This window comes from Micropterus salmoides, unplaced genomic scaffold (assembly GCF_014851395.1).
Source record: "Micropterus salmoides isolate LMB-PRFRI ecotype aquatic unplaced genomic scaffold, ASM1485139v1 Ms_hic_scaffold_3500, whole genome shotgun sequence".
Lineage (NCBI taxonomy): Eukaryota > Metazoa > Chordata > Actinopteri > Centrarchiformes > Centrarchidae > Micropterus > Micropterus salmoides.
In genome coordinates, this window is record NW_024042819.1 from 1 (window position 1) to 25,975 (window position 25,975).

Consider the following 25,975-nt stretch of genomic DNA (forward strand, 5'->3'; position numbering starts at 1 on the left):
GTTAAATTCTCCTGAAAATTAAGTTCAGCGCACGTTCGGCAGAGTGTGAAGACAAGTTTACAGCTGCAGTTCTATAGGGCAAAACAGGAAAAAATAAACCTGTGGTGGACAGATTTTGGCTCTGATTATTCCAAAGTAGCTTTGGGGTTCTTGAAATCTTTGTAGATTATTTTGGGTGCCCCAAAGGATAGGGAAGTTACAGTTGACATAGGGATACAGCGATGTCACATCAAAGTAGTCTACCGTTTCATTAGCACCCGCAGTGTGTCTCAATTTATGCACAGGTTCGACCCCCATACAAAGCTTCGCGGGGTGAGAGAGGTTGAGGAGATTTAACTGTTTGAGAAAATCTTTTAACCCCTGATGTGATTTTTCATCTCGGTCCATGTGTGCTCTCATGACAATCACTTTAGCATTGTGGATGGCTGTAACTCACGTAATTCTCCTCGCTCCTCGCATGCACTCCTCAAAAGGGTAGCCGGTCAAAGGATTGGTCTCATGAGCTTTGAAACAACTCGGCAGCCATGGAAAAAAACACCAGAAACTCCCATACATATTTCACACCTTGGATCTCTGCAAACCATCTACAAAGTATTTTCCTAGTTGTTTTTCCCCTCATTTAAAGCATGTTGAATGAAGATGTTTTCGGTGCTAGCCACCCAATGCAGCCACTGTATGCCTGCGTTCGAATACGTTTTGAACTGGCGTGTGTAGTTATTGGGATCGGGGATGGCCAAACTTTTAGGAGGAAGGAAGTTGGTCACAAACACTTTCATGCATGCAGATGCTATAGTCGCGCGGCTAAAAGGGTCAACCGCTGTTTCATCAATATACTGTTTTCTGAACAGCTTGCATCCCTCTGCGAGAATCTCAACATCGTTTTCACAATAGAGGCGGGCCTCTCTCATGAAATCAAATGTACAGCAGCGCACCGTCTCGTACCAGGTGTTAAAGTCTTTCAGCTGTACCGTAGTCATGCGTTCTGTACGTACATTTTGGCTCGGGTAGGGACCTGTGTAGGTCAAATGGGCAGGTGAGCTAAAATTATGGGGAAAATAGCCTTTAATTCTGTCATCAAAACCGAGAGCTTTTGGCAGCATACGGCTAAACGCATGGAAAGAAAGGACAGTGAGTCAATGTATTTTGATTAAAATCAGGATCTGTCATACAGATGACTTTTGAACCTTGCAAATCAAAGAGGGTTTTAATGCTTGTTCAAGCATGGCGTTGAGGAGTAGGTAGGAGTCAAAACCTCGAGCATTGTGAGCAATAAACACAGCATTTTTGTACAGAGGGCGTGAAATGCGTGAGAAACTCGTTGGCACAATTTCTGCCTTGAGAGCTCCATGTTTTGCCATCTAACGTTTTGTACACACCAAAAAGGGTATGTGAACGCCATTTTCATTGACGTATGTTTCAAAATCATAAAACACCAATTTTTCTGTGTTTTGTTTCAGGTGGTAGTGTCTGGATGTAGCATTGGTGCATCTCCCTCTTATCTGTAACGTCAGAGGTCAACTTCTCACCACAGATTTTACACTTCACCGCAGGACATGTGTGTGGTTTACCTTCACCACTCATCGCTGAGTAGTAAAGCTGTGCACATTTGTTACATTTTTGTACAACGAGCACGTGCTGGCTAATTTTTGGTTCTGGGCCTCTCTGTAGGCTCTTTGTGCTTTGTCAGACAGAATTCTGAACGACATGTCCTGTTACACTCTTTACACATAGGCTGGAACCCCTTCTGATTACAGGTAGGGTCAAAGCAAACGGAACAATGAGCAGGGCATCGGTGACTCAGCACACCGTTGTACCCTGTGTAACAGTACTCACACAGATATGGGGAACCCAGAAAGGCCTTTAGATTTTTATACCATAGTAGTGGTTCTGAAAGAGAAAAAAAATAGGGTTTTACTCTGTGTTGGGTTTTGGTCATGAATTTACAGAGGGCCCTATCGTCTCCTCTATAAAACACTACAATTTTGCAGTCCAAAGCACGTTCAAATCGCGTGATGTCGCTTAAGGCTACAGGTGTCTGTTCATCCATTCCCACTTTGTTTGAATCTCTCTGCCGCATTCAAGAGCCTGTCTATCGTTGAGGAGGGGATGTAGAAGATGAGCCAGACAGACGGCGAAACACAAGTGATTCCCCTCGTTTCTACAATGTACAGAAAGCGTTGTTTTTTTTTTAAGATTTCGCTTTGTAACATTTTATCCACCATTGCTCTTTTACCGCGCCTGTAGGGCAGGTGATCACTTGGAGAACCAGTTCTAGATCACCATCTGTCATAATGGTCCAATTGGATTGTACTATGCGAAGCAAAAGTCTTTCAAAACCCGCTAAATTGTCAACATCACCATCCTGTAAGATAACGGATACATTATTACGGAGATTTTCACCTCTTAGCTCCAACTGCACCACATCTTGGGGTCTCCTGTGTGACAAGGTTGTTGTAAAATCGCATCTACCTGCTCCAGTGTACCATTGTAAAACTGAGCATAATCCACAACACCCTCTGAATTGGTTGGAGAAGGAAAGCGCAACACCTGACGTATTTCATAATTACAGAATCTATGTCGTGATATGACTCTTGCTTGAGGTGCCACAGGGTCATTATTTTGAGACACGCTGCCCCCTTGCTGTTGCAAGGGAGGAGTGTTGGCTACCTGCTCCATGAGGGGGGAGTTAATGGGGGTCTGATAGGTCGAGGATGTAGAGGGGTTTAAGGCAGGGATTGCATTATTTTCAAGCTCGGAGAGAGCATTTGTATTTGAATCAACAGGTCTGGAGACACAGATGAGTTTAAGACAGGAATATGCTCGGGTTCGGGTAAAGAGGGGATGTTGTTTTGGTGAAAGGGTTCATTCATTGGTTGATTTCATCTAATAAAGCAGTTGGTATTTCATTTTCTAAGCGTTCCAGATCAACGAGAGCTTGATTTATAGCGTGTAACGGATCTAAGAACTGACTGGAGGAGGTCTCGTTTCAATTACACTATTTTCAGTTATACCATTTTGAAAGTTTGACTCATTCTGATAATGTCGATCTACCTCGTCTGATAAACTCTGCCTAAGCCCTAACGGTTTGTTTTCATCCATTATCATAAAATCAAAACACACTTAAACCTTAAAACAGACACTATAAAAACAGGATAAACACGTTTATCTAACTATTGCAAGTGAAAATCAACAATAAAAACAATTACCAAATGAAACAAACAAAAAAAAAATCATTTAAAACAAATTCAGATAAATCACCTTACTAATTATGATCACTGTAGACAGCCAGCATTTCACCCATTAGTCGGAAAGCATTACTCATTAGAACTAGTTGTTCATGGGCAGTCCGACAGCAATTCTGACAGCCTCTCACGGATCGTCGGGGTCTGTTTGCTGGAGGGACACAAAAACAAAGACACTTTAACCTCTTTTGTGTATTTTAATACAGAAAGTCAGGCATCACCCCTACAAATCACTACATTAATACTTTATAGCAAACAAGCAAACTAGTTTTTTAACTAAATACCCTGAATGTCAGACATCAGTACCAAAACACTGTAGAAGTGCAAAACAAACGAACAAACACCACAGTAATAGCCTACTTTATGAAAAAGAAGCAAAATAGCTTTTAGAGTCAGGTTAACTCATAAGACTATTTCTGCATAGAACATTTGACATGCTGTTGTATTTGAGAAAATAGTGTGGAATACTTTTAACTCATTAATTGTATAGCCTAATAATCAGCAACATGGTATCACGGAAACTGTGTATAGGCTATATTTTTTATGACTGCATATTTGCTAGGTTAATGGTTTAGAGCGTTATAACAATTTACTTACTGCTGCTCCTACTACTGCTCGCTGCTGCTGCTGGTTGAAATGAGCCTTCTACGGTGTTCCCTTTTCGAGGTCCGTTGTTCGGTATAGGCTCAGTCTGATTCAGCGGCGTACACGGTTCTGCTGGGTCCGGATGAATGATTTCCTCCGCTATCAGTCCCCGCGCTTCTACCGGTGATCCGTTACGTGACCTCCCATCTGCGGCCTGACTGGAGCGCTCTACATCATCGACGGGTGATTCGGGGACAAATCCGGCTCAACGTGTTCCGGGGAGCCCGGTGTTATGTACACTTGCGGTACCGAAGCCGAGGGCTGATCGATTCCGGAACCGGACCGTTCTCCTCGTAATTGGTAGGGGAGAGACCCTGCATAAAGTACCGTTCACAATCGCTCGCACCATCTGTGGGTGTAATGAAAGAAAAGAGTACTGTTACCACATCTACGTAAAAGTTTGTAAATAAATAAATAAAACCTACACACTGATTAAAAGTTAAGGTAACCTACTTACCGACTCTCCTGTGAGATCTACAACCTGCGCTGATGGAATGCCATTTCCCTTGTAGAACCTATTTCCTCGTGAGTACAAATCTGTAAAAACAATATACAAAATACACATCAGGATAGTACACTTTTAAATTTAGAACATTTTATTTCACTCGTACATAGAAGGCCCTCTTACCTTCAAGTTGATATTCGGTTGAATGAAGCCCATTGTCGATCAAGTCAAAAACTGTTAATTGAAAACACGCAGGAATGAAAATACAAGTGTCGATTTTTGCTATTTCTTTAGTTGTGGAGGAAAGGCTGAATGCGTACCGTGTTCTCTTTGATGGTTCATCGCTCTGGTTTCAAGTCACTAGTGTGAAGACCTCTGGATTTCTGGTAGGGTACTTATAGAAGTAAGAAAACAAAAAAAACACACGAGTGCTGCTCTGCATGTGGGAGATAACTGATGAGGGGTTGGGGCCGTTACTTCTGTACAACCAGATTATTATTTAGTTCCAAAACTCTGTCCGGCTGATAAAAATAGCTTCCTGTTTCAAAAACGAACTCACGAACTGTCTGATAAAACCAGACCGTTTTTTTAACATCCGGAGTCTGGGTTATAGATAACCAAAGTTAATACTGGTCTACAAGATTACCTGAGGATGGCAGCTAAACACACAACACGCCTCATTGAAAAACAGAGGGAGGTGTTCCAGGACTCCCCACACGACTCGTTGAGAAAACAGAGGGAGGTGTTCCAGGACTCCCCAACACGACTCGTTGAGAAAACAGGGAGGTGCGGGGGGTGGAGCACATTCCTCAATTCACCCCACACCCCTATGCTACACCAGAATGAGAGAGGACAGAGAAGAGGAGACACAGACTCTAGAAGGATTAAAGTTTTAAGACTCACAAGTTTAAGACTAGGCTACAGCTTTGGAGTGATAATGATGGCAAGTTTGTAAGACAAAGCAATAGCAAAGTAATTTGGAACACTCTCTTATTTTGCTGCATGCTGTTGAAGGTAATTTGTAATGCTGTTTAATTTTTTACTCACCGTTATACCATTTACTGCTTTACTGTCATTATTTCAATTTATTCTTCACTTGTTTACTGATGGTAAGTTTGTCACACAAAGCTTTAGCAAAGATTTTGAAGGTAATTAAAAATGCTGTTTAATTTTAACTCACTGTTATACTATTTTACTGTAATTATTTCATCTTATTCTTTAGTTCTTAAATGATGGTAAGTTTGTCACACAAAGCTTTAGCAAAGATTTTACAAAGTTTAATTTTGGAACTCACTCTTATTTTGCTGCATGCTGTTGAAGGTAATTTTACTCACCGTTATACCATTTTACTGCTTTGCTGTCATATTTCAATTTATTCTTCTTGTTTAATAATAAAGACTGACTTGATTCCAAAGAAACCTCCTACTGATCCTTTGCTGGCCCGGAGATTCCTCCTTTTACTTATAACTCACTGCTATACTTTTTTAATGATAAATTTTGTCACAAACACCTCCTAGTTAATTCATTCAAGTTGTATTACTTAATAAAGTCTTTAAATCAATGAAAACACACACAATGGAAGGATGTACGCAACCCTTATCAGTTACATACAGACATATTTCCGGTTGGGGCGGGACAGGATGCACCCCCTCTTACCAGTTACATACAGACATATTTCCGGCTGGGTGGGACAGGATGAACCCCTCTTATCAGTACATACAGCCATATTTCCGGTTGGGGCGGGACCGGATGCCCCCCTCTTATCAGTTACATACAGACATCCGGTGGGGTGGGGGGACCGGAAATAGCTGTCAAAAATGAGTTTGATGGAATGTATGGATACTTCTCTCTGTCGAGGCTTGACTTCTCAAGGAAAATGATCCAGAACATTTTGAAATTCTCCCGCAGGATATAATTGTATTTTGACTCTGCCATTTGGAAAAGGTTTTGATGTGAGTTTTGTCTCTGCTGCTGGTTCAGAGATTTCTGGACACGCTTCGAAAATGAAAAACCCCAGTTTACTGCATTTAATGTTGAGAAACTGACTGAAATGCCGCTAAAACGGTAATTGTCAGAATGTTCAATGAGACTGTGAATGCAGATGACATTGTTTGTGGCGGGCGATTTTTGCACTGTTAAAGGCCAGGCTACCAAAGTGAGAGATGAGGATGCATGGGAATTGCGCTTGGAGGGTCCCCATCCAACAATGGAAGACCCAAGGCTCCAGGGCCTGAAAACTCTGCCATCCATGGATAGTTCTGGGAAACAACAGGGGCTACATTCATTACCAGGGCCAGCCCAAACTCTGCCGCAAGTGTGGTGAGAATGGGCACCTGGCAGAAGCGTGCCAGCAGATCATTTGTGGTAAATGTAGAGAAATGGGCATACTTTCGAGGAATGCACCAATGGCAGAAAGTGCAATCTTTGTGGAGAAACAAACCACCTCTTCAGAGATGCCCTAAGTCATTTGAACAAATTAAGGCAGCAAAGGCACAAAATGGCGGACAAGACGAAGCAGTTAGAGAGCTAATTGAAGAGGCTGGGCTGGAGAATTCAATCTCCCGCCAAATCCTGTGATTGGAGGAGAAGACCAGTAGAGGCGGGAGAAGGGATGGGCCTGCAGCTGCCCACAAGTGGAGAACGGAGGAGGAAGCAGTGGCAGTGCAGGCAGAAGGCGGAGCAGCTCAGTGACTGGCAGAACAAAATTTGGCCAGTCACAGAGTGATAGCGAGGATGTCCCCCTCCCCAATGCCCAGCCGGCCAAGAGACTAATTTCAGAATTGTCTTCTGAGTCTCCTGGAGCCTCGGAAAAGAGGGGAAGAGTGAGAGCTACTCAGACAGTTCATCTGTGGAGGAGCCCAGAGTCTTCCCCTCCAATTCGCCTAATGAAGTCTTTTTTAACTATAGCTCTGCAATCACCCCTAAGGACTCAAAGCTCAATGCCACCCTGCGTCAGAGGCCAACTCCTAGAGTCCGAAAGGGAAATGGAGCTCAACCCCGTCATCTCTCACCCATGAGAATGAAGGAAGAGCTCCATTCACAAGAAATCCACTAACGCTAGTTTTTAAACATTTGAAATCCCCTTTTTTTTTTTGTTTTAAGATGTCATACCTGCAAATTTTAACCATACTCATGACACTCACCTCTCAACTATCAATGTGAGGAGTGTGAAGTCGAGAGTTAGAGCCCAGATTGTTTTATCCTTTCTTAACTCTTTTAAGTCTGATGTGTTTTAATACAGGAATGCGGCCTACCATTTTTAAAACACTACAGAGAATGGGAGGAGTTATGGCCACAAACGTCGATATGGAGCGGCTCAAATGAAAACAAAATGATGGAGTGGCCATTTAATAAAAAACCCTCTAGTCCTGGTGAAGGCAGCACTGTGGTGAGAGATGGTCGGGCACTTTTAACACATTGACTTTTATGGGGAAGGATTTTAACGTCTTAAATTTTATGGCTTTAATGACAAGAACGACAGGTATGACCTTTTAGAAGACCTGCAGCCCCACATGCTAGGCAGGGCACCTTAGTTGTGGGGGGATTTTAATTGTATTTTAAGCAGGAACGACAGGAGAAGAATAGGGGACGATTTTAAAGTGGACAAGACTTCAGTTTACTTCAAAGTATATGCAGTGATTTTAGACTTGTGGACTGTTTTAAAACATGCATCCCAGAGAGGAGGGCTTCCTGGTTCAGTAGTGATGGCACCCGAGCCTCTCGCATAGACTACATTTTATCACGTGATTGCCCACCAACCGATGCTAGATTGGAACCTGTTTTCTTTTCTGATCACGCAATTCTTTCCTGCACACCTTTCACTCTCTTCCGGTGTGACGGCAGGAAGTGGTCTGTGGAAGCTCAATTTCCTGTTAGAAGCAGGGAGATAGTTAGGCTGTACAGGGAGCAATACGAGAGTGGCAGACCCTTCAAGACTTTTACGATACCGTGCAGTGGTGGGAAATGGTGAAGGGAAAGACAAAGACGTTTTACAGACAGGCAGGGAAAAAGAAGAAAAAGAGGGACACAAAGACGAATGTTGGGACTGCAGAAACGGCTTCAGAGGTATTTTAAACTAATCCAAACATGGAATGGATTTTAATGAAGAGATAAACAAATTAAAACAGAGATGTCGGTGTTTAGCAGAAATTAATAGCAAAGGTGTGATTTTAAAAGCAAGGAAAGGGAAATGGAGGAGAGGAGAGAAGTGCACAAGATATTTTTTTAAGAAAATCGTAAATAAAGGGGGGCCATGTTGAGACTTAAAAAAGAAACGGGTGCACAGCTGACACAACAGAGGAAATCAAAGAAACTGTCGAACATTTTACCGTGAACTGTACCAGAAGAAACAATGTTAACGGGACACCATGAACGAAGTTTTAAAATCCATTGACCAAGCAACAAACGACAACGTGCTTTTAACCCAAGATTTTACGATACCGGAATTAAACAAATGCATCAAATCTTTTAAGACAGGGAAGTCGCCGGGAGAGAGACGGGCTTCCCTTGGAATTTTATCTGACATTTGGGACATTTTAGCACCAGACTTGCTTGCTGTTTTTATGGATTTTGAACAAATGGACCGACTTCCTGACAGCTTTAGAGTAGGGATAGTGACTCTCCTTCACAAAGACAAAGACAAGACGGACTTGAAAAATTGGAGACCTATCACACTCTTAAATTTTGACTGTAAACTTTTTAGTAAACTATTAGCCTCACGCATGTCCTTGTTTTTAGAAGATCTGATTCACCCATCAAGCCTGTGCCGTCCCGGGGAGGAAGATCACCGACAGCCTCGTACTGATCCGAGATACCATCTGTTACGCGAGAGACAGAAACATTCGGCTAGTAGTCCTGAATTTAGATTTTGAGAAAGCCTTTGATCGGGTCTCGCACCAGTACCTTTTCCAGGTACTGCAAAAAATGGGTTCCCGAGAAGGTTTATAGCCTGGGTGGGACTGCTGTACCGGGAGATCAACAGCAAATTCATTGTTAACGGGCATCTGACAAGAGCAGTGGATATAAACTGCGGTGTCCGTCAGGGTTGTCCGTTATCTGCCCTCCTCTACGTTATCTGTATAGAACCACTGGCACAGACCTTGAGAAGGGACCAACGATCCATGGGTAGGAGTCCCAGGGAGCGGGGACTCGAGACAAAATGTATTTTATATATGGACGACATCAACATTTTATGCACTGACCTTTTATCTGTCAACAGGACGCTGGACTTGACTGACTGGTTTCGGACAGGCCTCTGGGTCAAAGCTGAACAGAAGCAAGACCCAAGCCCATTTTTATGGACCGTGGACAGCGACTGAGACGACAGGACTCCCCCTGACTGTGACCCAGACTGACCAAAAAATACTTGGGATCAGGTTTGATAGGGAGGGGGAGGGGAAAACCAATTGGGCAGACATAGTAGGGAAAGTCAGGCAGAGACTAGGGTACTGGACACTTAGAGGACTGACTTTAGAAGGAAAGGTTTTAATCATCAAAGCAGTGATTTTACCTTTGCTTTTACTCATCAGTTCTGTTTTTATCCCGCCTAGGAGAGTGATCTTAGACCTGGAACGAGCCATCTTTTATTTTTTGTGGGGCTCCAAGTGGGAAAGACTGAGACGAAGCGTGATGAAAGCCAAAGGAGAAAGGAGGAAAAGGAGTGCCAGACCTGCACTTGTTCCTAGGAAGCAGATACACAGCACTACACATCGCAACCGCCACAGCCCCATCCAGAAACCCCAAGACCGCAGCAATGACACGGTTCTGGATGGGGTCCTACCTCAGAAAACTTAAGATCTTACCCACAAGTCTCAAAGTACCAGTGTCTTTTAACCTGCCACCAGCCTATGCTTTTATCCAGTCATTTTTAAGGCATTTTAACCTTGAGCAGGAGGAGTGCAGGTTTTAACCACTCACCGCTCTCTCATTTCTGTTGTGCAGGAGCGGGAACCAGTGAGTCCAGTGCGCGGGCTTGCATTCGGCGAGCCCTCAACAGTTTGGCGCAACGTGAACCATCCAGCTCTTCCAAACAGACTCCGGGACCTGTCATGGATGGTGGCTCATGAGATCCTCCCAGTCAGGTCCGTAATGCACTCCCGGGGCATGTCGGCGCACTCAACTTGCCCCCGACCAGGTTGTGGCGCGCCTGAGTCGGTAAGGCATCTGCTCTGGAGTGCAGCGCTGCCGTAGAACAGTGGGCAACGGCCGGCTCCTTGCAATTCCCGTACTTGCCAGCAAGGGAGGTCCTCACACCACAGCTGGTGCTGTACGGGGTGAGCCAAGGAAATCAGATACCAGCACGTACATTTGCCAAACAGTGGCTCACCCTAGCCGCCATCAAAGACGCCATATGGACCTCCAGAAACTTGCTGGCAAGAAAGCACATGCAGATCCCCCCGTGGCTGTGATCCGGATGGCCGCAGCAACGGCCCAAACGGCCAGAGCTGCAGGCGGCGGGCCTAGGACACAGCCACAAAGAAGAATCGCCTCTGTGCCCATTCGACGGAGGAGCCGAGCCACACAAGGAAAGTTCAAGGCAGCGGCGGCCTGACCCTCCGGGTGAGGTTGGTGGGAAGGAGCTACAGGGTGAGGGTCTCCTCTGAGCGCCTGCACAAGATCCCGAGTCCAAATCTTTTTGGGGGAGCTGAATGAGTTCCCCTTTGATAGGGACTCACTACACTCCTGCACAACAGTGGACTTGGAGAAGAGCTTTTATTATCCATTTATTTTTTGTGAGTTTATTTTAACAAATGCACTCCGCTTTGAAGACTTTTACAGACACTCACAGACATGGACAAGCTGAAAACCATTTTATACCTTTAATTTATGACGTTATCTGTAATGCATTTTAAACACTTTTTTTAAATGTTGTTTTACAGAGAACATTTATCTATTTATTGACATGTTGTATTTTAAAAGGTAACTTGGAATTGACATATTATGAATCATGTTTGAATTGAGTGTCAATAAAATTTTTCTCAAAAGAAAAAAAAATCTGTTCTTATCAGTTTAATATTGATATGTCCCTATAAGGGGGCAACATATAAATGGATTTTTAGCACCGGGAGCTGAGACGAGGGCTTGCTCCGTCCACTCCACGCATCGACCGGTATTGCAGTGCCTCCGGGGGCGGTGCAACCTTCTCCTGCTTGTGTAAAAACCAAAATACTGACCCGAGGTTCGTCGCTCTGCCGGACGCCGGCCCGAAAAAGGCGCCAGTCGAGGGGGGGCGGCCAGCTGAAGCCTCGAAGAAGGCAGCGAGATTTGCACTTTATTGGCAGACGACGAGGGGATATTTGGGACCGGCATGGCTGTTAAATGTGCCCTGCACTTCCCCCTCCTTTCTCCCACTCGTCATCGAGAGCCCGAGTATTCGGATGCTCGGTAGCCGTGTCCAAAAGCAGGCCTTCATTTCTCCGATTGGATAGAGCCTCTCAGAAGTGGGGAGGGGCACTGCGGCGCCTCCGTAGGCCCGGCACGGTGGCCAACACGGTGGGGAACCCAGCGTAGAAGGATACAAGAAACTAAACACCTCAAAATGCAAGAAAAACCTGCTACAAACTGCTAAATCGGTGAATAAAACCACTTACCTTCTCTTTGGTTGGTCAGGTGGCAGTCCGGCAGAGGACAGGTAGGCAGTCCTCGGACCAATGAATTCCTTGTTGCAAAAGTTTTTCAGCTACGCAAAGTTGAAATTTTATTCACAAGGAATGAGGTGAATCTCCTCCCAGAAAAGCTGGTGACACAAAACGAAGCCCCAAACCGGCAAAGGTTTTAACCAGAAAGAGGAGGCATTGCAATCTTGGCCAAAAGGCCGAGAAGCGATCGGCCACATTTCCCCTCCCTTTCTCTCACTCGTCATCGAGGGCTACAAGAGCCCGAGTCGTTCGGTTAGCCTCTGTCCAAAAGCCAGGCCTTCGTCTCTCGCAGCCCGATTGGATAGAGCCTGCCATGACCTGGGGAGGGGTAGGGGAACGGGCGTGGCCTGGTACTTGGGACTCGAGAGGCAGAGTCAGGCTACCGTGAGGGTAGTGACCGGGACGACTAGGCTCGTCGGCGGCTCTGGAGGAGGGGCCCGTACTTCTCGGTTTCTCTTCATAACGTACAAGTCTTTCGCCTTTACTAAAGACTTCCGTGAGAGGGACGCCAATGAGTTAAAACTATTTTTGGCAGGCTCTGCCGTGTGGCCGAGCCTCGTGCGTTTTGTGAAAAGGAAATAAAACGCCGCCCCCGGCAAGGTTGAGCGGTGCGACGAGGCGCGCTCGGGAGGAGGTGCTGAGACTCAGCCGTTTTATGCGCAGTTGAAACCACTGCGCCACGGCAGGGGAGAACTGCTCCGGGAGGTGGGCGCTGGAAGCAACCAGCGGGGGTTCGCTTCTCAGCCTTTTGGCTAAGACTGCGATCGCCTCCTGTGTCTGGATAAAACTTTTGCCTGTTTGTGGCGAAGTGTTACCAGGTTTTTGGGAGGATACTCACATTATTCCTTGTGAAGAAAAATTTCAACTTTGTTGTAGTTGAAATTATTCACACAAAGGAATTCATTGGTTCAGAGGACTGCTTACCTGTACTCTGCCGGAATAAATCTCGACCAGGCCAAACAAGACAAGGTAGTGTGTTTTATTCACCTTTCTAACATTTTTAGATTTTATTGCTCTTTTTAGAGCATTCTTTTACCTTATTTAGTTGACTTGGTTTTAGAGTGTTTTAGGTGTTTTAGCTTCTTTTTACCACTTTTCGTGTGGTGCCTCCACATGGCGGCCAACCATGCCGGCATGAGGAGGCACCACAGTGTCAGATTTACATTCAAAGAAAAAGATGGGAAAACCCTTGTTATGTCAAGGCTTGACTTCTCAAGGAAAATGATCCAGAACATTTTGAAATTCTCCCCGCAGCCATCAAATTGTCATTTGACCTCCATTTGGAAGAAAGTTTTGATGCAGATTTTGTCCGTGGCTGTGATCCGGATGGCCGCAGCAACGGTCCAAACGGCCAGAGCTGCAGGCGGCGGGCCTAGGACACAGAGAAAAAGACTCGATAATGCCCTAAGGACGGAGCCACACAAGGAAAGTTCAAGGCAGCGGCGGCCTGACCCTCCGGGTGAGGTTGGTGGGAAGGAGCTACAGGGTGAGGGTCTCCTCTGAGCGCCTGCACAAGATCCCGAGAGTCCAAATGGGGGAGCTGAATGAGTTCCCCTTTGATAGGGACTCACTACACTCCTGCACAACAGTGGACTTGGAGAAGAGCTTTATATCCATTTATTTTTGTGAGTTTTATTTTAACAAATGCCTCCGCTTTGAAGACTTTTTAACAACTCACAGACATGGACAAGCTGAAAACCATTTTATACCTTTAATTTATGACGTTCTGTAATGCATTTTAAACACTTTTTTTAAATGTGTTTTACAGAGAACATTTATCTATTTATTGACATGTTGTATTTTAAAAGGTAACTTGGAATTGACATATTATGAATCATGTTTGAATTGAGTGTCAATAAAATTTTTCTCAAAAAAAAAAAATCTGTTCTTATCAGTTTAATATCTGATATGTCCCCTATAAGGGGGCAACATATTAAATGGATTTTTAGCACCGGGAGCTGAGACGAGGGGCTTGCTCCGTCCACTCCACGCATCGACCCGGTATTGCAGTGCCTCCGGGGGCGGTGCACCCTTCTCCTGCCTTGTGTAAAACCAAAATACTGACCCAAACGCAGAGGTTCGTCGCTCTGCCGGACGCCGGCCCGAAAAGGCGCCAGTCGAGGGGGGGCGGCCAGCTGAAGCCTCGAAGAAGGCAGCGAGATTTGCACTTTATGATTGGCAGACGACGAGGGGATATTTGGGACCGGCATGGCTGTTAAATGTGCCCTGCACTTCCCCTCCCTTTCTCCCACTCGTCATCGAGAGCCCGAGTATTTCGGATGCTCGGTAGCCTGTGTCCAAAAGCCAGGCCTTCAGATTGGATAGAGCCTCTCAGAAGGTGGGGAGGGGACACTGCGGCGCCTCCGTAGGCCCGGCACGGTTGGCCAACACGGTGGAGGAACCGCAGCGTAGAAAGGATACAAGAAACTAAAACACCTCAAATGAAGCAAGAAAACCTGCTACAACTGCTAAATCGGTGAATAAAACACACTTACCTTCTCGTCTTTGGTCTGGTCAAGGTGGCAGTCCGGCAGAGGACAGGTAGGCAGTCCTCGGGACCAATGAATTCCTTGTTGCAAAAGTTTTTCAGCTACGGCAAAGTTGAAATTTTATTCACAAGGAATGAGGTGAATCTCCTCCCAGAAAAGCTGGTGACACAAAACGAAGCCCCAAACCGGCAAAGGTTTTAACCAGAAAGAGGAGGCCATTGCAGTCTTGGCCAAAAGGCCGAGAAGCGATCGGCCACATTTCCCCTCCCTTTCTCTCACTCGTCATCGAGAGGCTACAAGAGCCCGAGTCGTTCGGTAGCCTCTGTCCAAAAGCCAGGCCTTCGTCTCTCCGCAGCCCGATTGGATAGAGCCTGCCATGACCTGGGGAGGGGTAGGGGAACGGGCGTGGCCTGGTACTTGGGACTCGAGAGGCAGAGTGAGGCTTACCGTGAGGGTAGTGGCCGGGACGACTAGGCTCGTCGGCGGCTCTGGAGGAGGGGCCCGTACTTACTCGGGTTTCTCTTCATAACGTACAAGTCTTTCGCCTTTTACTAAAGACTTCCGTGGAGAGGGACGCCAATGAGTTAAAACTATTTTGGCAGGCTCTGCCGTGTGGCCGAGCCTCGTGCGTTTGTGAAAAGGAAATAAAACGCCGCCCCCGGCAAGGTTGAGCGGTGCGACGAGGCGCGCTCGGGAGGAGGTGCTGAGACTCAGCCGTTGTTATGCGCAGTTGAAACCACTGCGCCACGGCAGGGGGAGAACTGCTCCGGGAGGTGGGCGCTGGAAGCAACCAGCGGGGGTTATCGCTTCTCGGCCTTTTGGCTAAGACTGCGATCGCCTCCTGTGTCTGGATAAAACTTTTGCCTGTTTGTGGCGAAGTGTTACCAGGTTTTTGGGAGGATACTCACATTATTCCTTGTGAAGAAAATTTCAACTTTGTTGTAGTTGAAATTGTTTCACACAAAGGAATTCATTGGTTCAGAGGACTGCTTACCTGTACTCTGCCGGAATAACATCTCGACCAGGCCAAACAAGACAAGGTAAGTGTGTTTTATTCACCTTTCTAACATTTTTAGTAGATTTTATTGCTCTTTTTAGAGCATTCTTTTACCTTATTTTAGTTGACTTGGTTTTAGACTGTTTTAGGTGTTTTAGCTTCTTTTTACCACTTTTACGTTGTGGTGCCTCCACCATGGCGGCCAACCATGCCGGCATGAGGAGGCACCACAGTGTCAGATTTACATTCAAAGAAAAAGATGGGAAAACCCTTGTTATGTCAGGCTGGACTTCTCAAGGAAAATGATCCAGAACATTTTGAAATTCTCCCCGCAGGATATAAATTGTATTTTGACTCTGCCATTTGGAAAAGGTTTCGATGTGAGTTTTGTCTCTGCTGCCGTGTTCAGAGATTTCTGGACACGCTTCGAAAATGAAAAACCCCAGTTTACTGCATTTAATGTTGAGAAACTGACTGATAATGCCGCTAAAACGGTAATTGTCAGAATGTTCAATGAGACTGTGAATGCAGATGACATTTGTTTGTGGCTGGGCAGATTTTGCACTGTTAAAGGCCAGGCTACCAAAGTGAGAGATGAGGATGGCATCTGGAATTGCGCTTGGAGGGTCCCCATCCAACAATGGCAAGACCCTCAAGGCTTCCAGGGCCTGAAACATCTGCCATCCATGATAGTTCTGGGAAACAACAGGGGCTACATTCATTACCAGGGCCAGCCCAAACTCTGCCGCAAGTGTGGTGAGAATGGGCACCTGGCAGAAGCGTGCCAGCAGATCATTTGTGGTAAATGTAGAGAAATTGGGCATACTTTCGAGGAATGCACCAATGGCAGAAAGTGCAATCTTTGTGGAGAAACAAACCACCTCTTCAGAGATTGCCCTAAGTCGTTTGCCAACAAATTAAAGGCAGCAAAGGCACAAAATGGCGGACAAGACGAAGCAGTTAGAGAGCTAATTGAAGAGGCTGGGCTGGAGAATTCAAATCTCCCGCCAAATCCTGTGATTGGAGGAGAAGGACCAGTAGAGGCGGGAGAAGGGGAGGGGCCTGCAGCTGCCCCACAAGTGGAGAACAGGGAAGAAGCAGTGGCAGTGCAGGCAGAAGGCGGAGCTAGCTCAGTGACTGGCTCAGAACAAAAATTTGGCCAGTCACAGAGTGATAGCGAGGATGTCCCCCTCCCCAATGCCCAGCCGGCCAAGAGACTAATTTCAGAATTGTCTTCTGAGTCTCCTGGAGCCTCGGAAAAGAGGGGAAGAGCTGAGAGCTACTCAGACAGTTCATCTGTGGAGGAGCCCAGAGTCTTCCCCTCCAATTCGCCTAATGAAGTCTCTTTTTTAACTATAGCTCTGCAATCAACCCCTAAGGACTCAAAGCTCAATGCCACCCTGCGTCAGAGGCCAACTCCTAGAGTCCGAAAGGGAAATGGAGCTCAACCCCGTCATCTCTCACCCATGAGAATGAAGGAAGAGCTCCATTCACAAGAAATCCACTAACTGCTGTTTTTAAACATTTGAAATCCCCCTTTTTTTTAGTCTTTTAAGATGTCATACCTGCAAATTTTAACCATACTCATGACACTCACCTTCTCAACTATCAATGTGAGGAGTGTGAAGTCGAGAGTTAGAGCCCAGATTGTTTTATCCTTTCTTAACTCTTTTAAGTCTGACGTGTTTTTAATACAGGAATGCGGCCTACCATTTTTAAAACACTACAGAGAATGGGAGGAGTTATGGCCACAAACGTCGATATGGAGCGGCTCAAATGAAAACAAAAATGATGGAGTGGCCATTTTAATAAAAAACCCTCTAGTCTGGTGAAGGGCAGCACTGTGGTGAGAGATGGTCGGGCACTTTTAACACACTTGACTTTTATGGGGAAGGATTTTAACGTCTTAAATATTTATGGCTTTAATGACAAGAACGACAGGTATGACCTTTTAGAAGACCTGCAGCCCCACATGCTAGGCAGGGCACCTTTAGTTGTAGGGGGGGATTTTAATTGTATTTTAAGCAGGAACGACAGGAGAAGAATAGGGGACGATTTTAAAGTGGACAAGACTTCAGTTTTACTTCAAAGCATATGCAGTGATTTTAGACTTGTGGACTGTTTTAAAACCATGCATCCCAGAGAGGAGGGCTTCACCTGGTTCAGTAGTGATGGCACCCGAGCCTCTCGCATAGACTACATTTTATCACGTGATTGCCCACCAACCGATGCTAGATTGGAACCTGTTTTCTTTTCTGATCACGCAATTCTTTCCTGCACCCTTTCACTCTCTTCCGGTGTGACGGCAGGAAGTGGTCTGTGGAAGCTCAATTGCTCCCTGTTAGAAGACAGGGAGCTAGTTAGGCTGTACAGGGAGCAATACCGAGAGTGGCAGACCCTTCAAGACTTTTACGATACACGTGCACAGTGGTGGGAAATGGTGAAGGGAAAGACAAAGACGTTTTACAGACAGGCAGGGAAAAGAAAGAAAAAGAGGGACAACAGACGCATGTTGGGACTGCAGAAACGGCTTCAGAGGTATTTTAAACTAATCCAACATGGAATGGATTTTAATGAAGAGATAAAACAAATTAAAACAGAGATGTCGGTTTTAGCAGAAATTAATAGCAAAGGTGTGATTTTAAGAAGCAAGGAAAGGGAAATAGAGGAAGGAGAGAAGTGCACAAGATATTTTTTAAGAAAATCGTAAATAAAGGGGGGGCCATGTTGAGACTTAAAAAAGAAAACGGGTGCACAGCTGACACAACAGAGGAAATCAAAGAAACTGTCGAACATTTTTACCGTGAACTGTACGCATACAAAACTGTTAACGGGGACACCATGACGAAGTTTTAAAATCCATTGACCAAGCAACAAACGACAACGTGCTTTTAACCCAAGATTTTACGATACCGGAATTAAACAAATGCATCAAATCTTTTAAGACAGGGAAGTCGCCGGGAGAAGACGGGCTTCCCTTGGAATTTTATCTGACATTTTGGGACATTTTAGCACCAGACTTGCTTGCTGTTTTTATGGATTTTGAACAAATGGACCGACTTCCTGACAGCTTTAGAGCAGGGATAGTGACTCTCCTTCACAAAGACAAAGACAAGACGGACTTGAAAAATTGGAGACCTATCACACTCTTAAATTTTGACTGTAAACTTTTTAGTAAACTTTAGCCTCACGCATGTCCTTGTTTTTAGAAGATCTGATTCACCCGGATCAAGCCTGTGCCGTCCCGGGGAGGAAGATCACCGACAGCCTCGTACTGATCCGAGATACCATCTGTTACGCGAGAGACAGAAACATTCGGCTAGTAGTCCTGAATTTAGATTTTGAGAAAGCCTTTGATCGGGTCTCGCACCAGTACCTTTTCCAGGTACTGCAAAAAATGGGGTTCCCGAGAAGGTTTATAGCCTGGGTGGGACTGCTGTACCGGGAGATCAACAGCAAATTCATTGTTAACGGGCATCTGACAAGAGCAGTGGATATAAACTGCGGTGTCCGTCAGGGTTGTCCGTTATCTGCCCTCCTCTACGTTATCTGTATAGAACCACTGGCACAGACCTTGAGAAGGGACCAACGAATCCATGGGGTAGGAGTCCCAGGGAGCGGGGGACTCGAGACAAAATGTATTTTATATATGGACGACATCAACATTTTATGCACTGACCTTTTATCTGTCAACAGGACGCTGGACTTGACTGACTGGTTCGGACAGGCCTCTGGGTCAAAGCTGAACAGAAGCAAGACCCAAGCCCATTTTTATGGACCGTGGACAGCGACTGAGACGACAGGACTCCCCCTGACTGTGACCCAGACTGACCAAAAAATACTTGGGATCAGGTTTGATAGGGAGGGGGAGGGGAAAACAATTGGGCAGACATAGTAGGGAAAGTCAGGCAGAGACTAGGGTACTGGACACTTAGAGGACTGACTTTAGAAGGAAAGGTTTTAATCATCAAAGCAGTGATTTTACCTTTGCTTTTACTCATCAGTTCTGTTTTTATCCCGCCTAGGAGAGTGATCTTAGACCTGGAACGAGCCATCTTTTATTTTTTGTGGGGCTCCAAGTGGGAAAGACTGAGACGAAGCGTGATGAAGAAGCCAAAGGAGAAAGGAGGAAAAGGAGTGCCAGACCTGCACTTGTTCCTAGGAAGCAGATACACAGCACTACACATGCAACCGCCACAGCCCCATCCAGAAACCCCAAGACCGCAGCAATGACACGGTTCTGGATGGGGTCCTACCTCAGAAAACTTAAGATCTTACCCACAAGTCTCAAAGTACCAGTGTCTTTTAACCTGCCACCAGCCTATGCTTTTATCCAGTCATTTTTAAGGCATTTTAACCTTGAGCAGGAGGAGTTGCAGGTTTTAACCACTCACCGCTCTCTCATTTCTGTTGTGCAGGAGCGGGAACCAGTGAGTCCAGTGCGCGGGCTTGCATTCGGCGAGCCCTCAACAGTTTGGCGCAACGTGAACCATCCAGCTCTTCCAAACAGACTCCGGGACCTGTCATGGATGGTGGCTCATGAGATCCTCCCAGTCAGGTCCGTAATGCACTCCCGGGGCATGTCGGCGCACTCAACTTGCCCCCGACCAGGTTGTGGCGCGCCTGAGTCGGTAAGGCATCTGCTCTGGGAGTGCAGCGCTGCCGTAGAACAGTGGGCAACGGCCGGCTCCTTGCAATTCCCGTACTTGCCAGCAAGGGAGGTCCTCACACCACAGCTGGTGCTGTACGGGGTGAGCCAAGGAAATCAGATACCAGCACGTACATTTGCCAAACAGTGGCTCACCCTAGCCGCCATCAAAGACGCCATATGGACCTCCAGAAACTTGCTGGCAAGAAAGCACATGCAGATCCCCCCCGTGGCTGTGATCCGGATGGCCGCAGCAACGGTCCAAACGGCCAGAGCTGCAGGCGGCGGGCCTAGGACACAGCCACAAAGAAGAATCGCCTCTGTGCCCATTCGGACGGAGGAGCCGGAGCCACACAAGGAAAGTTCAAGGCAGCGGCGGCCTGACCCTCCGGGTGAGGTTGGTGGGAAGGAGCTACAGGGTGAGGGTCTCCTCTGAGCGCCTGCACAAGATCCCGAGAGTCCAAATCTGTTTGGGGGAGCTGAATGAGTTCCCCTTTGATAGGGACTCACTACACTCCTGCACAACAGTGGACTTGGAGAAGAGCTTTTATTATCCATTTATTTTTGTGAGTTTTATTTTAACAAATGCACTCCGCTTTGAAGACTTTTAACAGAGACACTCACTGACATGGACAAGCTGAAAACCATTTTATACCTTTAATTTATGACGTTATCTGTAATGCATTTTAAACACTTTTTTTAAATGTTGTTTTACAGAGAACATTTATCTATTTATTGACGTGTTGTATTTTAAAAGGTAACTTGGAATTGACATATTATGAATCATGTTTGAATTGAGTGTCAATAAAATTTTTCTCAAAAGAAAAAAAATCTGTTCTTATCAGTTTAATATCTGATATGTCCCCTATAAGGGGGCAACATATTAAATGGATTTTTAGCACCGGGAGCTGAGACGAGGGGCTTGCTCCGTCCACTCCACGCATCGACCCGGTATTGCAGTGCCTCCGGGGGCGGTGCACCCTTCTCCTGCCTTGTGTAAAACCAAAATACTGACCCAAACGCAGAGGTTCGTCGCTCTGCCGGACGCCGGCCCGAAAAAGGCGCCAGTCGAGGGGGGGCGGCCAGCTGAAGCCTCGAAGAAGGCAGCGAGATTTGCACTTTATGATTGGCAGACGACGAGGGGATATTTGGGACCGGCATGGCTGTTAAATGTGCCCTGCACTTCCCCTCCCTTTCTCCCACTCGTCATCGAGAGCCCGAGTATTTCGGATGCTCGGTAGCCTGTGTCCAAAAGCCAGGCCTTCATTTCTCCGATTGGATAGAGCCTCTCAGAAGGTGGGGAGGGGACACTGCGGCGCCTCCGTAGGCCCGGCACGGTTGGCCAACACGGTGGAGGAACCGCAGCGTAGAAAGGATACAAGAAACTAAAACACCTCAAATGAAGCAAGAAAACCTGCTACAACTGCTAAATCGGTGAATAAAACACACTTACCTTCTCGTCTTTGGTCTGGTCAAGGTGGCAGTCCGGCAGAGGACAGGTAGGCAGTCCTCGGGACCAATGAATTCCTTGTTGCAAAAGTTTTTCAGCTACGGCAAAGTTGAAATTTTATTCACAAGGAATGAGGTGAATCTCCTCCCAGAAAAGCTGGTGACACAAAACGAAGCCCCAAACCGGCAAAGGTTTTAACCAGAAAGAGGAGGCCATTGCAGTCTTGGCCAAAAGGCCGAGAAGCGATCGGCCACATTTCCCCTCCCTTTCTCTCACTCGTCATCGAGAGGCTACAAGAGCCCGAGTCGTTCGGTAGCCTCTGTCCAAAAGCCAGGCCTTCGTCTCTCCGCAGCCCGATTGGATAGAGCCTGCCATGACCTTCGCTTCTCGGCCTTTTGGCTAAGACTGCGATCGCCTCCAGTGTCTGGATAAAACTTTTGCCTGTTTGTGGCGAAGTGTTACCAGGTTTTTGGGAGGATACTCACATTATTCCTTGTGAAGAAAATTTCAACTTTGTTGTAGTTGAAATTGTTTCACACAAAGGAATTCATTGGTTCAGAGGACTGCTTACCTGTACTCTGCCGGAATAACATCTCGACCAGGCCAAACAAGACAAGGTAAGTGTGTTTTATTCACCTTTCTAACATTTTTAGTAGATTTTATTGCTCTTTTTAGAGCATTCTTTTACCTTATTTTAGTTGACTTGGTTTTAGACTGTTTTAGGTGTTTTAGCTTCTTTTTACCACTTTTACGTTGTGGTGCCTCCACCATGGCGGCCAACCATGCCGGCATGAGGAGGCACCACAGTGTCAGATTTACATTCAAAGAAAAAGATGGGAAAACCCTTGTTATGTCAAGGCTGGACTTCTCAAGGAAAATGATCCAGAACATTTTGAAATTCTCCCCGCAGGATATAAATTGTATTTTGACTCTGCCATTTGGAAAAGGTTTCGATGTGAGTTTTGTCTCTGCTGCCGTGTTCAGAGATTTCTGGACACGCTTCGAAAATGAAAAACCCCAGTTTACTGCATTTAATGTTGAGAAACTGACTGATAATGCCGCTAAAACGGTAATTGTCAGAATGTTCAATGAGACTGTGAATGCAGATGACATTTGTTTGTGGCTGGGCAGATTTTGCACTGTTAAAGGCCAGGCTACCAAAGTGAGAGATGAGGATGGCATCTGGAATTGCGCTTGGAGGGTCCCCATCCAACAATGGCAAGACCCTCAAGGCTTCCAGGGCCTGAAACATCTGCCATCCATGATAGTTCTGGGAAACAACAGGGGCTACATTCATTACCAGGGCCAGCCCAAACTCTGCCGCAAGTGTGGTGAGAATGGGCACCTGGCAGAAGCGTGCCAGCAGATCATTTGTGGTAAATGTAGAGAAATTGGGCATACTTTCGAGGAATGCACCAATGGCAGAAAGTGCAATCTTTGTGGAGAAACAAACCACCTCTTCAGAGATTGCCCTAAGTCATTTGCCAACAAATTAAAGGCAGCAAAGGCACAAAATGGCGGACAAGACGAAGCAGTTAGAGAGCTAATTGAAGAGGCTGGGCTGGAGAATTCAAATCTCCCGCCAAATCCTGTGATTGGAGGAGAAGGACCAGTAGAGGCGGGAGAAGGGGAGGGGCCTGCAGCTGCCCCACAAGTGGAGAACAGGGAAGAAGCAGTGGCAGTGCAGGCAGAAGGCGGAGCTAGCTCAGTGACTGGCTCAGAACAAAAATTTGGCCAGTCACAGAGTGATAGCGAGGATGTCCCCCTCCCCAATGCCCAGCCGGCCAAGAGACTAATTTCAGAATTGTCTTCTGAGTCTCCTGGAGCCTCGGAAAAGAGGGGAAGAGCTGAGAGCTACTCAGACAGTTCATCTGTGGAGGAGCCCAGAGTCTTCCCCTCCAATTCGCCTAATGAAGTCTCTTTTTTAACTATAGCTCTGCAATCAACCCCTAAGGACTCAAAGCTCAATGCCACCCTGCGTCAGAGGCCAACTCCTAGAGTCCGAAAGGGAAATGGAGCTCAACCCCGTCATCTCTCACCCATGAGAATGAAGGAAGAGCTCCATTCACAAGAAATCCACTAACTGCTGTTTTTAAACATTTGAAATCCCCCTTTTTTTTAGTCTTTTAAGATGTCATACCTGCAAATTTTAACCATACTCATGACACTCACCTTCTCAACTATCAATGTGAGGAGTGTGAAGTCGAGAGTTAGAGCCCAGATTGTTTTATCCTTTCTTAACTCTTTTAAGTCTGACGTGTTTTTAATACAGGAATGCGGCCTACCATTTTTAAAACACTACAGAGAATGGGAGGAGTTATGGCCACAAACGTCGATATGGAGCGGCTCAAATGAAAACAAAAATGATGGAGTGGCCATTTTAATAAAAAACCCTCTAGTCTGGTGAAGGGCAGCACTGTGGTGAGAGATGGTCGGGCACTTTTAACACACTTGACTTTTATGGGGAAGGATTTTAACGTCTTAAATATTTATGGCTTTAATGACAAGAACGACAGGTATGACCTTTTAGAAGACCTGCAGCCCCACATGCTAGGCAGGGCACCTTTAGTTGTAGGGGGGGATTTTAATTGTATTTTAAGCAGGAACGACAGGAGAAGAATAGGGGACGATTTTAAAGTGGACAAGACTTCAGTTTTACTTCAAAGCATATGCAGTGATTTTAGACTTGTGGACTGTTTTAAAACCATGCATCCCAGAGAGGAGGGCTTCACCTGGTTCAGTAGTGATGGCACCCGAGCCTCTCGCATAGACTACATTTTATCACGTGATTGCCCACCAACCGATGCTAGATTGGAACCTGTTTTCTTTTCTGATCACGCAATTCTTTCCTGCACCCTTTCACTCTCTTCCGGTGTGACGGCAGGAAGTGGTCTGTGGAAGCTCAATTGCTCCCTGTTAGAAGACAGGGAGCTAGTTAGGCTGTACAGGGAGCAATACCGAGAGTGGCAGACCCTTCAAGACTTTTACGATACACGTGCACAGTGGTGGGAAATGGTGAAGGGAAAGACAAAGACGTTTTACAGACAGGCAGGGAAAAGAAAGAAAAAGAGGGACAACAGACGCATGTTGGGACTGCAGAAACGGCTTCAGAGGTATTTTAAACTAATCCAACATGGAATGGATTTTAATGAAGAGATAAAACAAATTAAAACAGAGATGTCGGTTTTAGCAGAAATTAATAGCAAAGGTGTGATTTTAAGAAGCAAGGAAAGGGAAATAGAGGAAGGAGAGAAGTGCACAAGATATTTTTTTAAGAAAATCGTAAATAAAGGGGGGGCCATGTTGAGACTTAAAAAAGAAAACGGGTGCACAGCTGACACAACAGAGGAAATCAAAGAAACTGTCGAACATTTTTACCGTGAACTGTACGCATACAAAACTGTTAACGGGGACACCATGACCGAAGTTTTAAAATCCATTGACCAAGCAACAAACGACAACGTGCTTTTAACCCAAGATTTTACGATACCGGAATTAAACAAATGCATCAAATCTTTTAAGACAGGGAAGTCGCCGGGAGAAGACGGGCTTCCCTTGGAATTTTATCTGACATTTTGGGACATTTTAGCACCAGACTTGCTTGCTGTTTTTATGGATTTTGAACAAATGGACCGACTTCCTGACAGCTTTAGAGCAGGGATAGTGACTCTCCTTCACAAAGACAAAGACAAGACGGACTTGAAAAATTGGAGACCTATCACACTCTTAAATTTTGACTGTAAACTTTTTAGTAAACTTTTAGCCTCACGCATGTCCTTGTTTTTAGAAGATCTGATTCACCCGGATCAAGCCTGTGCCGTCCCGGGGAGGAAGATCACCGACAGCCTCGTACTGATCCGAGATACCATCTGTTACGCGAGAGACAGAAACATTCGGCTAGTAGTCCTGAATTTAGATTTTGAGAAAGCCTTTGATCGGGTCTCGCACCAGTACCTTTTCCAGGTACTGCAAAAAATGGGGTTCCCGAGAAGGTTTATAGCCTGGGTGGGACTGCTGTACCGGGAGATCAACAGCAAATTCATTGTTAACGGGCATCTGACAAGAGCAGTGGATATAAACTGCGGTGTCCGTCAGGGTTGTCCGTTATCTGCCCTCCTCTACGTTATCTGTATAGAACCACTGGCACAGACCTTGAGAAGGGACCAACGAATCCATGGGGTAGGAGTCCCAGGGAGCGGGGGACTCGAGACAAAATGTATTTTATATATGGACGACATCAACATTTTATGCACTGACCTTTTATCTGTCAACAGGACGCTGGACTTGACTGACTGGTTCGGACAGGCCTCTGGGTCAAAGCTGAACAGAAGCAAGACCCAAGCCCATTTTTATGGACCGTGGACAGCGACTGAGACGACAGGACTCCCCCTGACTGTGACCCAGACTGACCAAAAAATACTT

At 45.9% G+C, this 25,975-nt stretch overlaps 1 non-coding gene and 4 pseudogenes across 1 annotated transcript; all 5 read left to right on the forward strand.

Moving 5' to 3' along the window:
- Positions 1–11,301: 11,301 nt before the first annotated feature.
- On the forward strand, positions 11,302–11,474 carry LOC119884512 (annotated as a pseudogene).
- Positions 11,475–12,411: 937 nt separating this feature from the next.
- On the forward strand, positions 12,412–12,521 carry LOC119884521 (annotated as a pseudogene).
- A 1,305-nt stretch (positions 12,522–13,826) lies between these two features.
- On the forward strand, positions 13,827–14,004 carry LOC119884525 (annotated as a pseudogene).
- Positions 14,005–14,965: 961 nt separating this feature from the next.
- LOC119884520 lies at positions 14,966–15,080 on the forward strand. The gene has a single exon (XR_005441041.1). It is a non-coding gene; the product is annotated as a U5 spliceosomal RNA (small nuclear RNA).
- A 5,831-nt stretch (positions 15,081–20,911) lies between these two features.
- LOC119884509 lies at positions 20,912–21,088 on the forward strand (annotated as a pseudogene).
- Positions 21,089–25,975: the final 4,887 nt, after the last annotated feature.